The following is a 12,868-nucleotide window of genomic DNA, read 5'->3' on the forward strand; positions in this document are numbered from 1 at the left end:
AAAGTTATGGGTTTTTATCACCATCTGTCAATTACAGAGTCACTGCCTTCTGAAGCAGGAAACCTTGAGGTTAATTTCATTAGAAAGCAGCACAATAACAACAGATAAGATACTGGGGTATTTAAACCTCTAGTATATAGTGACTAAGACAAAGAAGAGTCATTCTATAAGAAGTGTTTGGACCATACTAAAACCTTGCTCTCCAACACACAGCAAGGCGTGCCCCTCAGGATTCTTTATTTCCTTTTTTTTAAATGGCCCCATAACACCAGAAGCTTCACGAAAACCTGAAAGGAAAATGGTACGCTGAAAACTTTCATATTTACTATTTCTACCATTAAATCCCAAATGTTTTTAAACTTTCATGGAGCTTGGCACTGAGTCACCAACCTGCTGAGGCAATTATGCAAGCCAAAGTTGTCTTCACCAAGCTTCCTCAAGCATAATCCCTCAGCTCCAATTAAAAAATAAAAAGAGATGCTGAGAAGCCATGTCCAAAATACTTAAATTTTAATACCCTAAAGCAACCATTTAAATCCATGTCTAGACAATTAAGAAAAGGTGGTCTTATTTCAAAAACTGCTACTATAAGGCCTGCAATCGTGAGGACCCGCATACAATTTCTCTGTTTCTTCTGCCTAGAAGAAAAAAATTTTTAGAAATTGTTTGGCATAGTGCTTTTATTTGTGACAGCTACAATGTGTCCCCAAAAGTAAAAGCTATAAATAAGAAAACATAAAACAAACAAGCTGTATGAAGGAGAAAATTTGAACTACTGGAGAATTTGGAGAGGCTCAGAATTGGGAGTGTGCACGTGGCCCTTCTGAGAAAGTCAACAAAGCCTGACTAGGGAGACCTTCAAGGCTAGAGATTGAAATACTATATAGCATCTACTTTCAATAGACTGAAAGGGGGGCCTACCTGTCAAGTTCCATAGAAGCAGCTTAACCAGGCACAGATTGATTTTTTTTTTTTAACATATATTAATGTTTCCGTGATGGTTGTCAGTCCTATACACCACTCTGAATGAGGTTACTCTCATGCGTGTTGGTCTTCTGGTGAAGATGTTGACCTGGTTTTACTATGGAAGGAGGGACAATGCCTAGACACAGGAGGTGAAGTTGGGTCTTAGAGGCTCTCAAGAACCAATTCTGACAAGTTCTACTTTTGGAATTTTTTCTCTTTTGAATGAAGAGGCCAGCATAGTACTCCACTCACAGTGCAGCCATCCAGGGAAGATACCCCAAATGAGACAGTAGCATTATGTTTCCTCCCTCAGATCTCCTTAGGGCTGTTTGGGAAAGGAAGGCAGAGGAAGGGTGTGGCCTGATTCCGTAGTAGTCATTTTCTATCAGAAGCAACAGAGATGGTGCACTGCCATCAGTTATTTTAGCTGCAAGAACAACTTCTTGCCTGCTCTTGCATGTCCTGCAAATTCCCTTACTTACAATAAGTCACATTTCTGTTATTTTACTGTGAAATTCAGTTGATCAGCAAGCTCCCAGAAGCAAGCTCCCAACTATAATTTAATTAAAAGGGCAGTAGCTAAGTTTCACCATATGCAACTGCCAGATGCAATCATTGCAGTTTAAGTCTAAAGGCGATGTTACTGCATGTACTAGAGCGTAGTTTTATAAGTGATGAAAGCTGTCACTTATGTCACAGACATTGCTGTAATGCATTACGATATTACAGTTTCAGCAGAACCAAAAAATATTAATAATACATATTCTGAAAGCATTTACAGCAAGCGAGTTTGGAATACAATGTTTCCGGTGCCATACACTTTTTCTTGCAACTCTGTATTTATGCATAGTCACTTCAGATATGTTACATTAGACTATATACTTTGCCTAGCATTATACAAGCTCTCACAGCCAATTTTAAACCTTCAAAAATGGGAGGACTGGAGGACAACTAATTAGGGATAAACAAAACCAAAACAGGAGCCCTTCACTGTTCAATGATTCATAGGAATAGGGAATACTGCATCAAAGGTACCTTAAAATTGTGTCTCTTGGGAGAAGACTTGCTGAATGCATGTCAAAAGCCTACCAACCAACTCAGGAAAATTTTTAAATGTCTTTAACAAAATATTATGAGGAATGATAGCCTTGAAATCATCCCAAAATAACTAAAGAGACAAGGTATACATTAGCTGTGAAACACTGTTTAAAAAGTTCAAAGCAGAAGTTAATACTTCAATACATTGTTCAGCTTCCTTCACAAGGACTTCAGAAAAAAAAAGATCAGGCTATGGTATAAGTATGTCAAGAAGATAAAGAAAATTAATTAAAATGTCTCAGGATTTCAGAAGAGGAGTCTATCACTTCATAAACTGAATGCCAAGTGTGACATACAAAACAGCTTGCTTTCCTACAAAACAAGGCTTCAGACTTGCAGTCAACATTGGGCTCCATTTACATTTAGGTAATGTCACTATTGCCAAGAGAGGAGTCATTCACTTATGTTAAAACTACTTAGACCAGAATTAGTTTCTTGCAGGACAGTAACAAGATATACAGATTTCTTTAGAAAAAAAAAAAAAGCAGTTAACCCTAGCATTAAAAGTAGGTTATACCCCGATTAATTACAAACTCATAATGACAAGGATTATTATAATGCATGGACACAGTTTCTCTAACGCTTCTCAGCTTCATAGTCCATTTCTATACAGAAGATGCAAGACTGCAGCAGCCGCAGCCACTGGTGAGCTTCCAGCCAGCTACAATTACTCTTAAAAGCAACTGCATATATCAGGCAGACTGTCATGACAGCCACAATCCTGACAGCCAGCAAATCTCCCCCAGCCACCCCAGCAGCCCTGGCACCTTCCGTGCTGGCAGCTGCTCTGGAGCCAGCCAGGGGACTGTGCTGGCAGAGGTGGCCAGGCCATTTCCATCCAGCCAATAGAGCTGTCCTGGCACAGCCGCTGAAGCTGGACAGGACCTACGAAAGCCTGTTTTTAAAACCAGTTGAAAGAGCTGTTTTGGCAAATGTGCTGAGCCTGACCAACAGAGCCACAGCTGATACAAAAGGCGAAATGAAAACAGCCTGTAAAGCTGGTCATGCACAAAAACTCCAGAGACAAAAGGATGAGAAAGAGGAGTCCCTCAGAAGGTGTTTACTTCCAAACCAGCAAAATGGAGTCAATGAACAAGAACATTTCATCAAAAAATCAGTAACTCCGATATAAAAATTTACCACTACTACGTAAGCTTCACCACTTCAAATATTTCTCTAAGGTAACATGTTACAAAATAAAGACTTCTTTTTTAAAAATTACAGAATAATCTGGATGCAAAATTCAGCTAGTAACAGGATTTTTCACTCCGTACTTCACACAGTAGAATACTCAAAAAGGCATGTGATAAGAATTTCCTTTTGATGTGAAGGATGCTGATCACTGATCTTCCCAAAGGAGTGAGAAGCATGGAAAGGCCACGTACAGAAGAAAATTAAACTTTTCCTTCCTCCTGCCCTAAGGCCAGTTCCAATTCTTGCCTCTTAGGCTTCAGCATCATTGCTATCTGCTCTGCTAGTACTTTTCATGTATTTTCAAATATTTTCACTTTTCTCTCTTATCTCCATGATTTCTTCAACTCCAGAACTCCAATTTTATATTGCTTCCACTTGAGAGCAGCTCTGTAAATATCTTAAAAAAAAAAAAAAAAAAGCAAGCAAGCAACCAGGGCATCTGCCTGATTACAGACACCAATACAGGCAACTGATCAACTCGCATAATATCTGGACAGGAGGAAAAAACAGCTAGCATGGCATAGTGGACAGATACTAAAATCCTCACTTTTTTCCCCACATCATCATTCAAGTCCTTCCTCCCTCTTAATTCTTAAGCATCCATGAACTTACCAGGTTAAGGAGGGGGGGGGGGGGAGAAGGGAAACAGTAGTAGCCTCATCCTGTTCAAAATGGGTGAGCTGGCAGAGTATGAAGACAAGAAGCAGATTCAGTGCCCTGCATGTGTTACTGAAATCGTTGAGAAAGAATATTTGGAACAGCAGCAGTTTCAAGGGATAAATGGGAAAGTTGGAAATGGAAAGACAGGGAGGAAAAAACCCAATCCCTGCTGTGCAAGTAACTTATCCACAACAGAAGATATACAGCAACCAAAGAAATATAGCTTCTTCAGTTAGAGGCAAAAAACAAGACTCATTTTACAGGGCGGGGGGGGAATGAAGAAAATATTCACATTTTTGTTCTAATAGTTTTGTTTATCATGGCCTTGGAGACCTATAGCTGTTGAAACATCCCTCTTGGCTCACCATGGACAAAACAGCTCAGTTCAGAGTCCAGTATTCAAGCTGTGCCTGGAAGGTGGAATCTGGCCTTGAAGTGCACTTCTGCGGATACACTGTTTAAGCCTCATTGGTTTGTGTTTATGAGAACTGATGCTGTTCCAAGTATCCTCTCGATGATGAGCCATTTAAACAACACATGTAGGGAACTGTATTTGTCTTAATCTTGCTTATTCTCCCACACAGAAAAGTTTGTATCATGTTAGATCTGATTCTAACTGCTAAAGCAATTCAAATGAACAAGAGCAATCATGAAGCACTGAACAAACAGTCCACTTCTGTTGTTCACTGGCTCACATCTATACAATCTCCCTGTGGCTATATGAACACATTTGCGGTATGTTGTACAGAGGGTGTTTGGGGGTTTTTATTTGGTTGGTGTTGATTTTTGTAGGTTTGTTTTTGTTTTCTTTTAAGATTTTTAAATGGCTTTTTATAATACGAAAATTCTAATACCTTACAGAAAGTAATCAAGTCATTTCCAACACCCAGAATGAGAAATGAGCGTTGAAACCTCATTGCCTCCCCCTCCCAAAAATAGACTACCTGTCTTCCAGCAAGTCTTAGGTGTTTCCTCTAGGATTTCCTGTGGCAAGTTAATATTAATTCTACCTTTTGATAGAGAGACTATAATACTACTCCCATTTTTTGTATTATAAGCTATGATTCATGCGTGTCTAATATTTTACATTGGTGGGTAGCATACACATTCTTATTAAAAATTAGGTTAATCTTTTTAATTAGCGTGGCTTTGAAAACTAAATAGGCTAACCTGAATTCTAGTGCCTGTTTATAAGATCTCAATTTTCAAGCTTTCCACAGGTTATCTGATTGTTATGTCTAAATTAAGTTGTTAAACAGGCAAGGTGGACAGCTGTACCTCAAAGCAAGGAATTTAGACCCAGTTTGTGCCAACCAGTTCCATTAACACAGCCACAGCAGAAAATATATTTTAATTTTCAATCAATGTATCTCAGCAGCAAACTCATTAGCCAACAGTCAACCAGAATGCCTTGCCTCATGCAGACCTCCTGGAGTTGGTGCAGCTGTATGAGAAGTGTTGCCCAAAGCATGCACATTTTTTTAGTTACTTACCACAGACCAGTTACTCTATCGGATCCAAATACACCCCAATGTATAAATGGGCAAAAGCTCATATCTAATTGCACAAAGAATCTGTTAATCCTTGAAGAAGCACACAGAGATCAACTTCACACCTTGTGGAAACTAGACTGTATACCTCAGCCACCTCTGTCTCATAATCGGAAAGTTTATCACTGTGATACATGAGATACTGTTTAGAATTATAGCTAGCTCACCTCTTAGAGGAAGAAAAGCAGGCATGGTGGCAGAATTTAAGAGGGAAACATTACTTAGAGTATGAAATTATCCACCTAAAGTTCTTTTTAAGTTTATTTCTTCTTTGTTCAAAGTCATCCAAGGCAGAATATATAGGCTCTCTTTAAGTGAGGAACAACTCTCATAGATTTGTTGTTTCAAGCAGTAAACTGCCGGTGTACAGGTGAAAGCAGCTCAACTGCATCAAGTGTCCAATCCTGTTTGACATTCAATGGCATGGATTTCTGCATGGCTTAAAGAGCAAAGAGTAATCAGCTGAGACATCAGCTTCATGCTTGTTTTCATAAAAATATATGGAAGCCAATTGCAGCAAACACCAAACCTTAAACATGTCTTTTCCAGCTCCCAAAGTCCACAATAACCGAGCCTATTAATAATAATGGACTAAAAGTTCACTACACATTTTTTCCCCAATGCTAAATTAAAAAGCTAGACTTGAAAACTATCCAGTCCTCACTGCATATAGAGTTGTAATATTTGCATGCTTACTGTGGCTACTAAATACAATATTAATCATGTCAGACATGACCACGCACTTGCCTAGGTAAGACTTAAATTTATGTCTCCATATAGCCAAATATTAATAGCCTAACAGCTGTTTTCCCATGATTCACAGGGTTTCAGGAATTCTTACAATGTACTAGGAGGGGCAATGAAAGGCCTAGTAAAATAATGGATTAAGAAAACTCTCAGCACAGCAAGACTTGAAAACACACTTATCACAGCTGTAATTACAAGCCTGAATAGCCACAGCTGATCCCTAACCTCAAACACTGCTTACACTCTCCTTCAATGAGTCTGCATTAGGAGAAAAAAAAAAAAATCTTTACTGTGGCCTTATTAAACAAACATTTCCTTGTACTTGTTTTAAAGGTTCTACTGGTTTAACCTGTTTATATAGAAAGAGTCAGACCATGACGTTACAAAATTAGAGCACTAACTACCTCAAAGTCCTCAGGTTGTTCAGATTTTCATAGGTCTCACCACTGTCTTTTTGCTGAATTGTTTCAAGAAGGGAACTGCAACCATATTCACCTGCTATTTGACATCGGCAACTCACCACTCCCTCTAACAATTGCTGAGATCACTTTATCCAGGTACACATACTAGAAATTATTCCCTGCAATGTCCTGATCAAACTGTGGATGTCTCAGATAGTGTATTTGGTTTATGATACTGCTAATGAACTGTCAAAGAGGTCCAGCTGGTTACTATGAACTAAAAGCAGTACCTTTCAAAAACCAGAACTATCTTCTATGTCTAAGTAATCTTCTCCTAAGCTTGACTGTGACAACAGTCCAGCTATGAATTCTTCAAGGCAGGTGCTTATTTTTTAATTGGACTAACAACGATGCCAGCTGAGGTAGCCAAGTATGAAAGTAATGTGGTTTTAAAAGCTCAAATTTTGCCAGTTTGGGGATGTTTTATTTCAGTCTCTATCTTTGATATCAATCATGGAGGGAGAAGAAGAGGAATTAAAATACTATTCTGATTGTGTACACATAGTGAACGGGACAAGAAGAGTCTCAAATTGTAGTAGCAAAACATCAGGCTGGATTTTAACAATAGCATTTTTTCTGGCAAAGACAATGAAGCTCTGCAATAGGTTGCCTGGGGAGGTCTCTAGATCTACCCATATCCACCAGATCCCTTTAAGAAGGTTAGACAAGCACATCAGGAATCAAGAGACAATTGACTGTTACTTGGGAAAGCAGATGAACTAGAGGAGTGAGTTTCAAAGTTCCTTGTGTACAGCATACATTTTTTCCATCCTCCACGCTCTGGAAAAGATACATATACATACACATATACGTCCGTATGCACACAAATACATCCCCACCCATATACATTCTATGGCCCCATTTTAAGAACCATAAAACTATGTACCTCTTACACACTGAAAAACACTGCTGAAAAGGACTTTATCTACCTAATGAATAGTGATCTCACATGGAAGATGCATCAGAGGGAAAGCAAGAGAAAAAGACTATATAAACCTGCTCCCGATCTATGTTCTATGCAAAATGAAACAACTGTTAAGGGAAAACGAGGAAAGGTACAGCTCAAAATTTCTTTTGGTTCAATGATTTTGGAATTCTTTGGCCAAGCGGGCAAGTAAGGTTCAAATCTCTGTTCTACGTCAGGTATGGAAACACAGTAGTAGTCACTGTTTTGTGAATTTTATGGCTGGCATATAAACCCCACTAGGAACAAAGTTCTGTTCACTATGCATCTTTGCTTTTATTTAAAAGGCCTGAAAAATTACAGATTTTTTCCCTTGGCTTGAACTAATATTATAAAAATATTTCGGAGCTACACAATAAGTTTTGTGTGTTTAGCTGCTCAATCCATAGGGGAAAAAAGTTAATTACACAACCCAATTATATACTTAATGTGCCAGGGCCAAGTCACTGTATGTTCACAGGAAACATTAATAAACATCATTTATCTCATTTTTGAAAAGTTGTGATTACCATTTTTCAATAACTGAAGCTATCAGCAACATGATAGTTCTCATACTTTATGAAACTGAACCAAAGTGGCAAAGCCTATTTGAATTAAGCTCAAATGCCAGTTTATTGTGAACATTTTCTCTTTTCGTTCCCATATATAATGTCAAAATTCAGGCCTGAATTTCTGAGAGTGCAGCACACCAGGGCTCAGCTGAGAACAAATGGGAAGAGCCAAGCACATGAGATAAAACAAGCCTCTATTTTGGTGCCTAAACGGGAGGTAAACATTCCAGAGTAAAAAAAGAACACAAAAACCCATATGCCTGCTTGTTTTCAGAATCATTACATCTTAAAGACTCTATGTAGAAATGATCCACTTTGCGTTTCAGTTACTGAACACACGAGAAGTATTTAAGAAGTTTCCTCTACACAATACAAAACATCACAGTACTATGTACTTGTAGTCCAAGACCCCTTAAAGTAAACTGAAAGACTTTAATTCTATCATACTTTGCATATATAAAATCTGCATGCACGCATTAAAAACCTTTTGTAAGTTCATAAAATTCTCTTCTGTAATGAAAAATTAAAAGCCTGTTTGAGGAGGAGTACATAACCTTTCTGCAACTGCAATACAATGTACAAAGTTGAAAGACTCAAACTGAAGACAAACATCTTTGGTTGCTGATACATGAGGAATTTGGAGACGGAATAGACATTTTATTTTCAAATATAAGAAACTGGCAATAAAAGAAAAAAATGCTGAAACTACCTTGATCTGTAATAATACAAAACCCACTGCCACTCGGTGGTTTTGCCTTAGCAACCTGACACCTTTATTATGGGTTACCGACATTCCGCTTCTGAACTGCTACTGAGATACCACCAAGCTCTCAACTCCCATTCGAATACTGACCTGGCTGCATCTTTCTTGTTTTGAAGACAGGCAAAATTATTGGTATGTATCACTGTAGACAAGCAAACCCTAATATTTTAATTATGAGTGAAAGTGAAGAGATTCCTACAGAGGAAACAGAATTGGTAACTTTTCTTGCCATACAGACATGACAGTTACAGTATAATTGAACATATAAACAAACTTTATGAATTGTGTGCTAAATTACCTTCAAGTGTAAGTCTTCTGACAAAACAGACATATCATCAGCCTTTGGTATACTTAGTTTGATGCAGAAACATGCTGTCAACTCATCAGGTAATTACTTCCAACATATCAGAATATGGGAAGGTCTAAACATCAACTTACACAATATGTATTAGTGCTTGCAGTCCCTGTTTGCATTATCAGATATAACAATGTCCTGATTTTTGAAAGCATTTTTACCACATAAAGGCTACTGCTAATATCACTATGCCAGGCCTTTTTACTAGAAAGTTGCAGAACTTAAACAGTGGTTCGTCCAGTATATACGCACAAGATTAGCCCAAGGTTAAGTCTTACAATTTTAAGAGTTTTTCAGAATAAGAATATTCAGGTTTTTACTCAAAACCAAGAAAAAGATCACATTCCCACAGAAACAGTTAATCTCAGGTGAATCTGTCTCAGAGGCTACAGCCCAACACTACTCAGGCCTAGAAATATTCTAAAACAAATTAAAAAAATGTATCAACAAGAAAAATAAGTGATTTCCCTAAGCATTTCCATAGCTTGCATAAAGACATCAATTACCATAGCTTGTCTTCTAAATTAACGATTCACAGTGATGGATTATTCATGCAAGTCGGCCAGCTGAACACTACACTTTGACTCTGGGGAGAAAGTATAGCATGTCTTAATTAACTATATTTTGTATAAGCCAGAAGACAGCCAGAAAAACGTTATTTCTCTAGTCAACCAGGTAAAATGTAAGAAAATAAAACTAGTGGTAATTTAAATATGAAAGAGTCTGCAGTAGTGTCCATAATCCTTATTTAAAGTGAACTAGCAAGAGCACATTGCCTCAGTGAGCTCTGTAAAGTAGTTCCAAATTGCTGTTTTGTTGAATGAACTGATTTGAGATCTGCTCCATTTAAGCATGAAAAAAAGATGGAAATTTCATGTTGATATGCTGTTTCCTGTTGTATCCACAACCTCGCAAGACTTCAATGATGGCACAATTTCTTGTTTCAAAAGGCTATCAAGTATTTTCACAGCCTTGACTGAAATTCAACTCAACACTGAATTTTTCTATAAGTGAATGATACATTATCTCAAATATTTTCCAAATGAATGCTGTATTCTAACAGCCTCCTTGAACATAGATAACATTTATGTGTTGTGTAAATCTACTGATGATATTTGTTACTTTGATCAGAACAGTGCAAAATACCTCTACAAGTCAAACAATATCTAGGATTTGCAATTGTTAGCTTTCAAAGTGTTATTCAATCATTGTATTGAAAGATTTACAAAACAAAAATGGGAAGTCTATGATAAATGTTACCATTTATCCTTAGAGTAAGTAAAACAAACAATCTAATATCTCTAAAAATCTATACCAAACTGCTCTAGGATAGCAAAGACCACCATGCCTGATGAATTATATGACCACCTAGTTGCTTACACAGCTTATATACAATACATTAAGGTTGTTAAAAGTATTAATCACATCCAAATAGACCTTTACCCTTTAACAAACTAATACCTAGATGCCTCAGACTCATTACTGGATTTTATTTTATGAGTAGAAGTGTCTGTTTTCATTTTATATTGGAGAAACGCAGGTTATGTATAGATTACATGATTTGTCCGCTACTGAGGGATCTAAAACAAAGTAAGCTTTTTTCTTCTTCCTTTAAAACTATCCTGTCCATTGGTGTAGCATCCTCTGAGCCTACCCAGGACAATCCTAGGGCCTTTGAAAGCAAAAATTTAATTCTGTCCTTGCTCTCTTGGTGCTTCAGCAATACTTCTGGGAGGTTCTTCTAAAGCCCTATAATTCTTAAGGAATTAAATAATAACTCAAATATAGAATAGTTACATAAATAAGGATTAGGAAAGAATGGTGCATATCAATTGAATTAGTCTCTACCAATCCTGAAATGACAAATAGCAGGAACACTTATTATCATAAATCTGCCTCCGCAGGGCTTTCACTACAGGTAAGATGACACCCTATTAGACCTAGCTCCTTGTAACAATTCTGATAAGCAGATTTGAACTTATGTTGCTTTCCTCTCCTTCCAAATAGAAGATATCCTTGTGTTCTTGTTGCAAAATAAGCTTCCATCACTTCAGTAACTTATTTTCATTGAGATTGAGTGAAAGTTTGTCCTCTTCATGCTAAAGGGTATTTTGCTGCCACTTCATATATGAAGATCTGGTATCAGTTATGTCAAATTCCCAAGTGTACTGTGTTTTGATATTGTATGTACATTTTCCTCCCTCATGTTCGTATATGAAAAATTACCAATGGCATTTTTTCACTTCATGCGTATCATCCCCTCAAAATAAATCTACTTACAGTCAATTTGTTTCTTACTCACATTCACGGATATCTTCTCTATATACCCTGCTGCTCCATATCCCCCATAATTAGACATTTAGACATTTATCCCCCATAATTAGACACTGCCCAGAGAAGCTGTGGATACCCCATCCCTGGAAGTGTTCCAGGCCAGGCTGGACAGGGCTTTGAGCAACCTGGTCTAGTGGAAGGTGTCCCTGCCCATGGCAGGGGGGTTGGGACTAAGTGATCTTTAAGGTCCCTTCCAACCCAAACAAACCATTCTATGATTATTTGATGATTCTATGATTTCGGCTTGCTTGTTCTTTTGACACTTGTTTTTCCTCATATCTCCTCAGAGATCTAATACACTGCTTTCTTTAGTATTTCAACACATGCACGGTAGGGACAGCAGATGGAAACTACCAGCTACAGATGACACCAAGTAGCTTCTGGGCAAGGGGAGACTCCAAAAGCTGTAAAATCTACATGGATTTTTGTGCTACCATGACATTTTCTATGCCTCAGAGATGCTGGGGAAGACTAACCAAAGGCACTCTCCTACAGGAAATTGAAAACAAGCATGGTTATAGCATGCAGTGACCACACAGGTGACAGTGAATTGAGGAGCTGCATTCAGGCATGCATGGCATCTGAGACTTCAGACAACCTGACCCCAGGAAGAACAAGAACATTTACAGCTACAAAGCACCACAAACATTGTTTCGGGCTGCTCAGTCCTATCAGGCATCATCCTTCTATTAAGATTGTTACCTCATGTCTCTGGCTAAACAAAAAACCCCACAAAACACAAACCCAAAACACAACCCACATCTGAACAAGTTCACATGGGGGCAGGATACTTCACAGACCCCTTATTTTCTGTTTGAACTGGTAGTAATAAAACTACTCCTGCTTACTCTAAAGAGAAAGCCACAGCTAGTACTCCTCACAGTTCTGCTTCCTTGCAACGGCATTTTCAGATGGCAGAAGTAAGGAGGGGTGGGCAATGCCTCCTGAAGATTAAAAGAAGCAAAGGTCTGTATGCACACACTGCAGGAGCACAGAGCCCCACAGGCATAGCAGAGGAAACGCTAGAGCATGCAGAGGGAGATCTCTACAGTTAGGCCTGGGCACTGAGGGAGACACATAGAACAGGCAAGCAGATGAAGAGGGAAGGCCCAGTTCTGATGCAGAGGAATGACCCAAGGCGAAGGTGAGACATTCCTTCCAGACCTTCACTCCTATCGGTTACAGACAACACGTAATCCCTATCCTGCAATACTTACGTCAACAT

This window comes from Harpia harpyja, chromosome 12, assembly GCF_026419915.1.
Source record: "Harpia harpyja isolate bHarHar1 chromosome 12, bHarHar1 primary haplotype, whole genome shotgun sequence".
In the NCBI taxonomy this organism is placed as follows: domain Eukaryota; kingdom Metazoa; phylum Chordata; class Aves; order Accipitriformes; family Accipitridae; genus Harpia; species Harpia harpyja.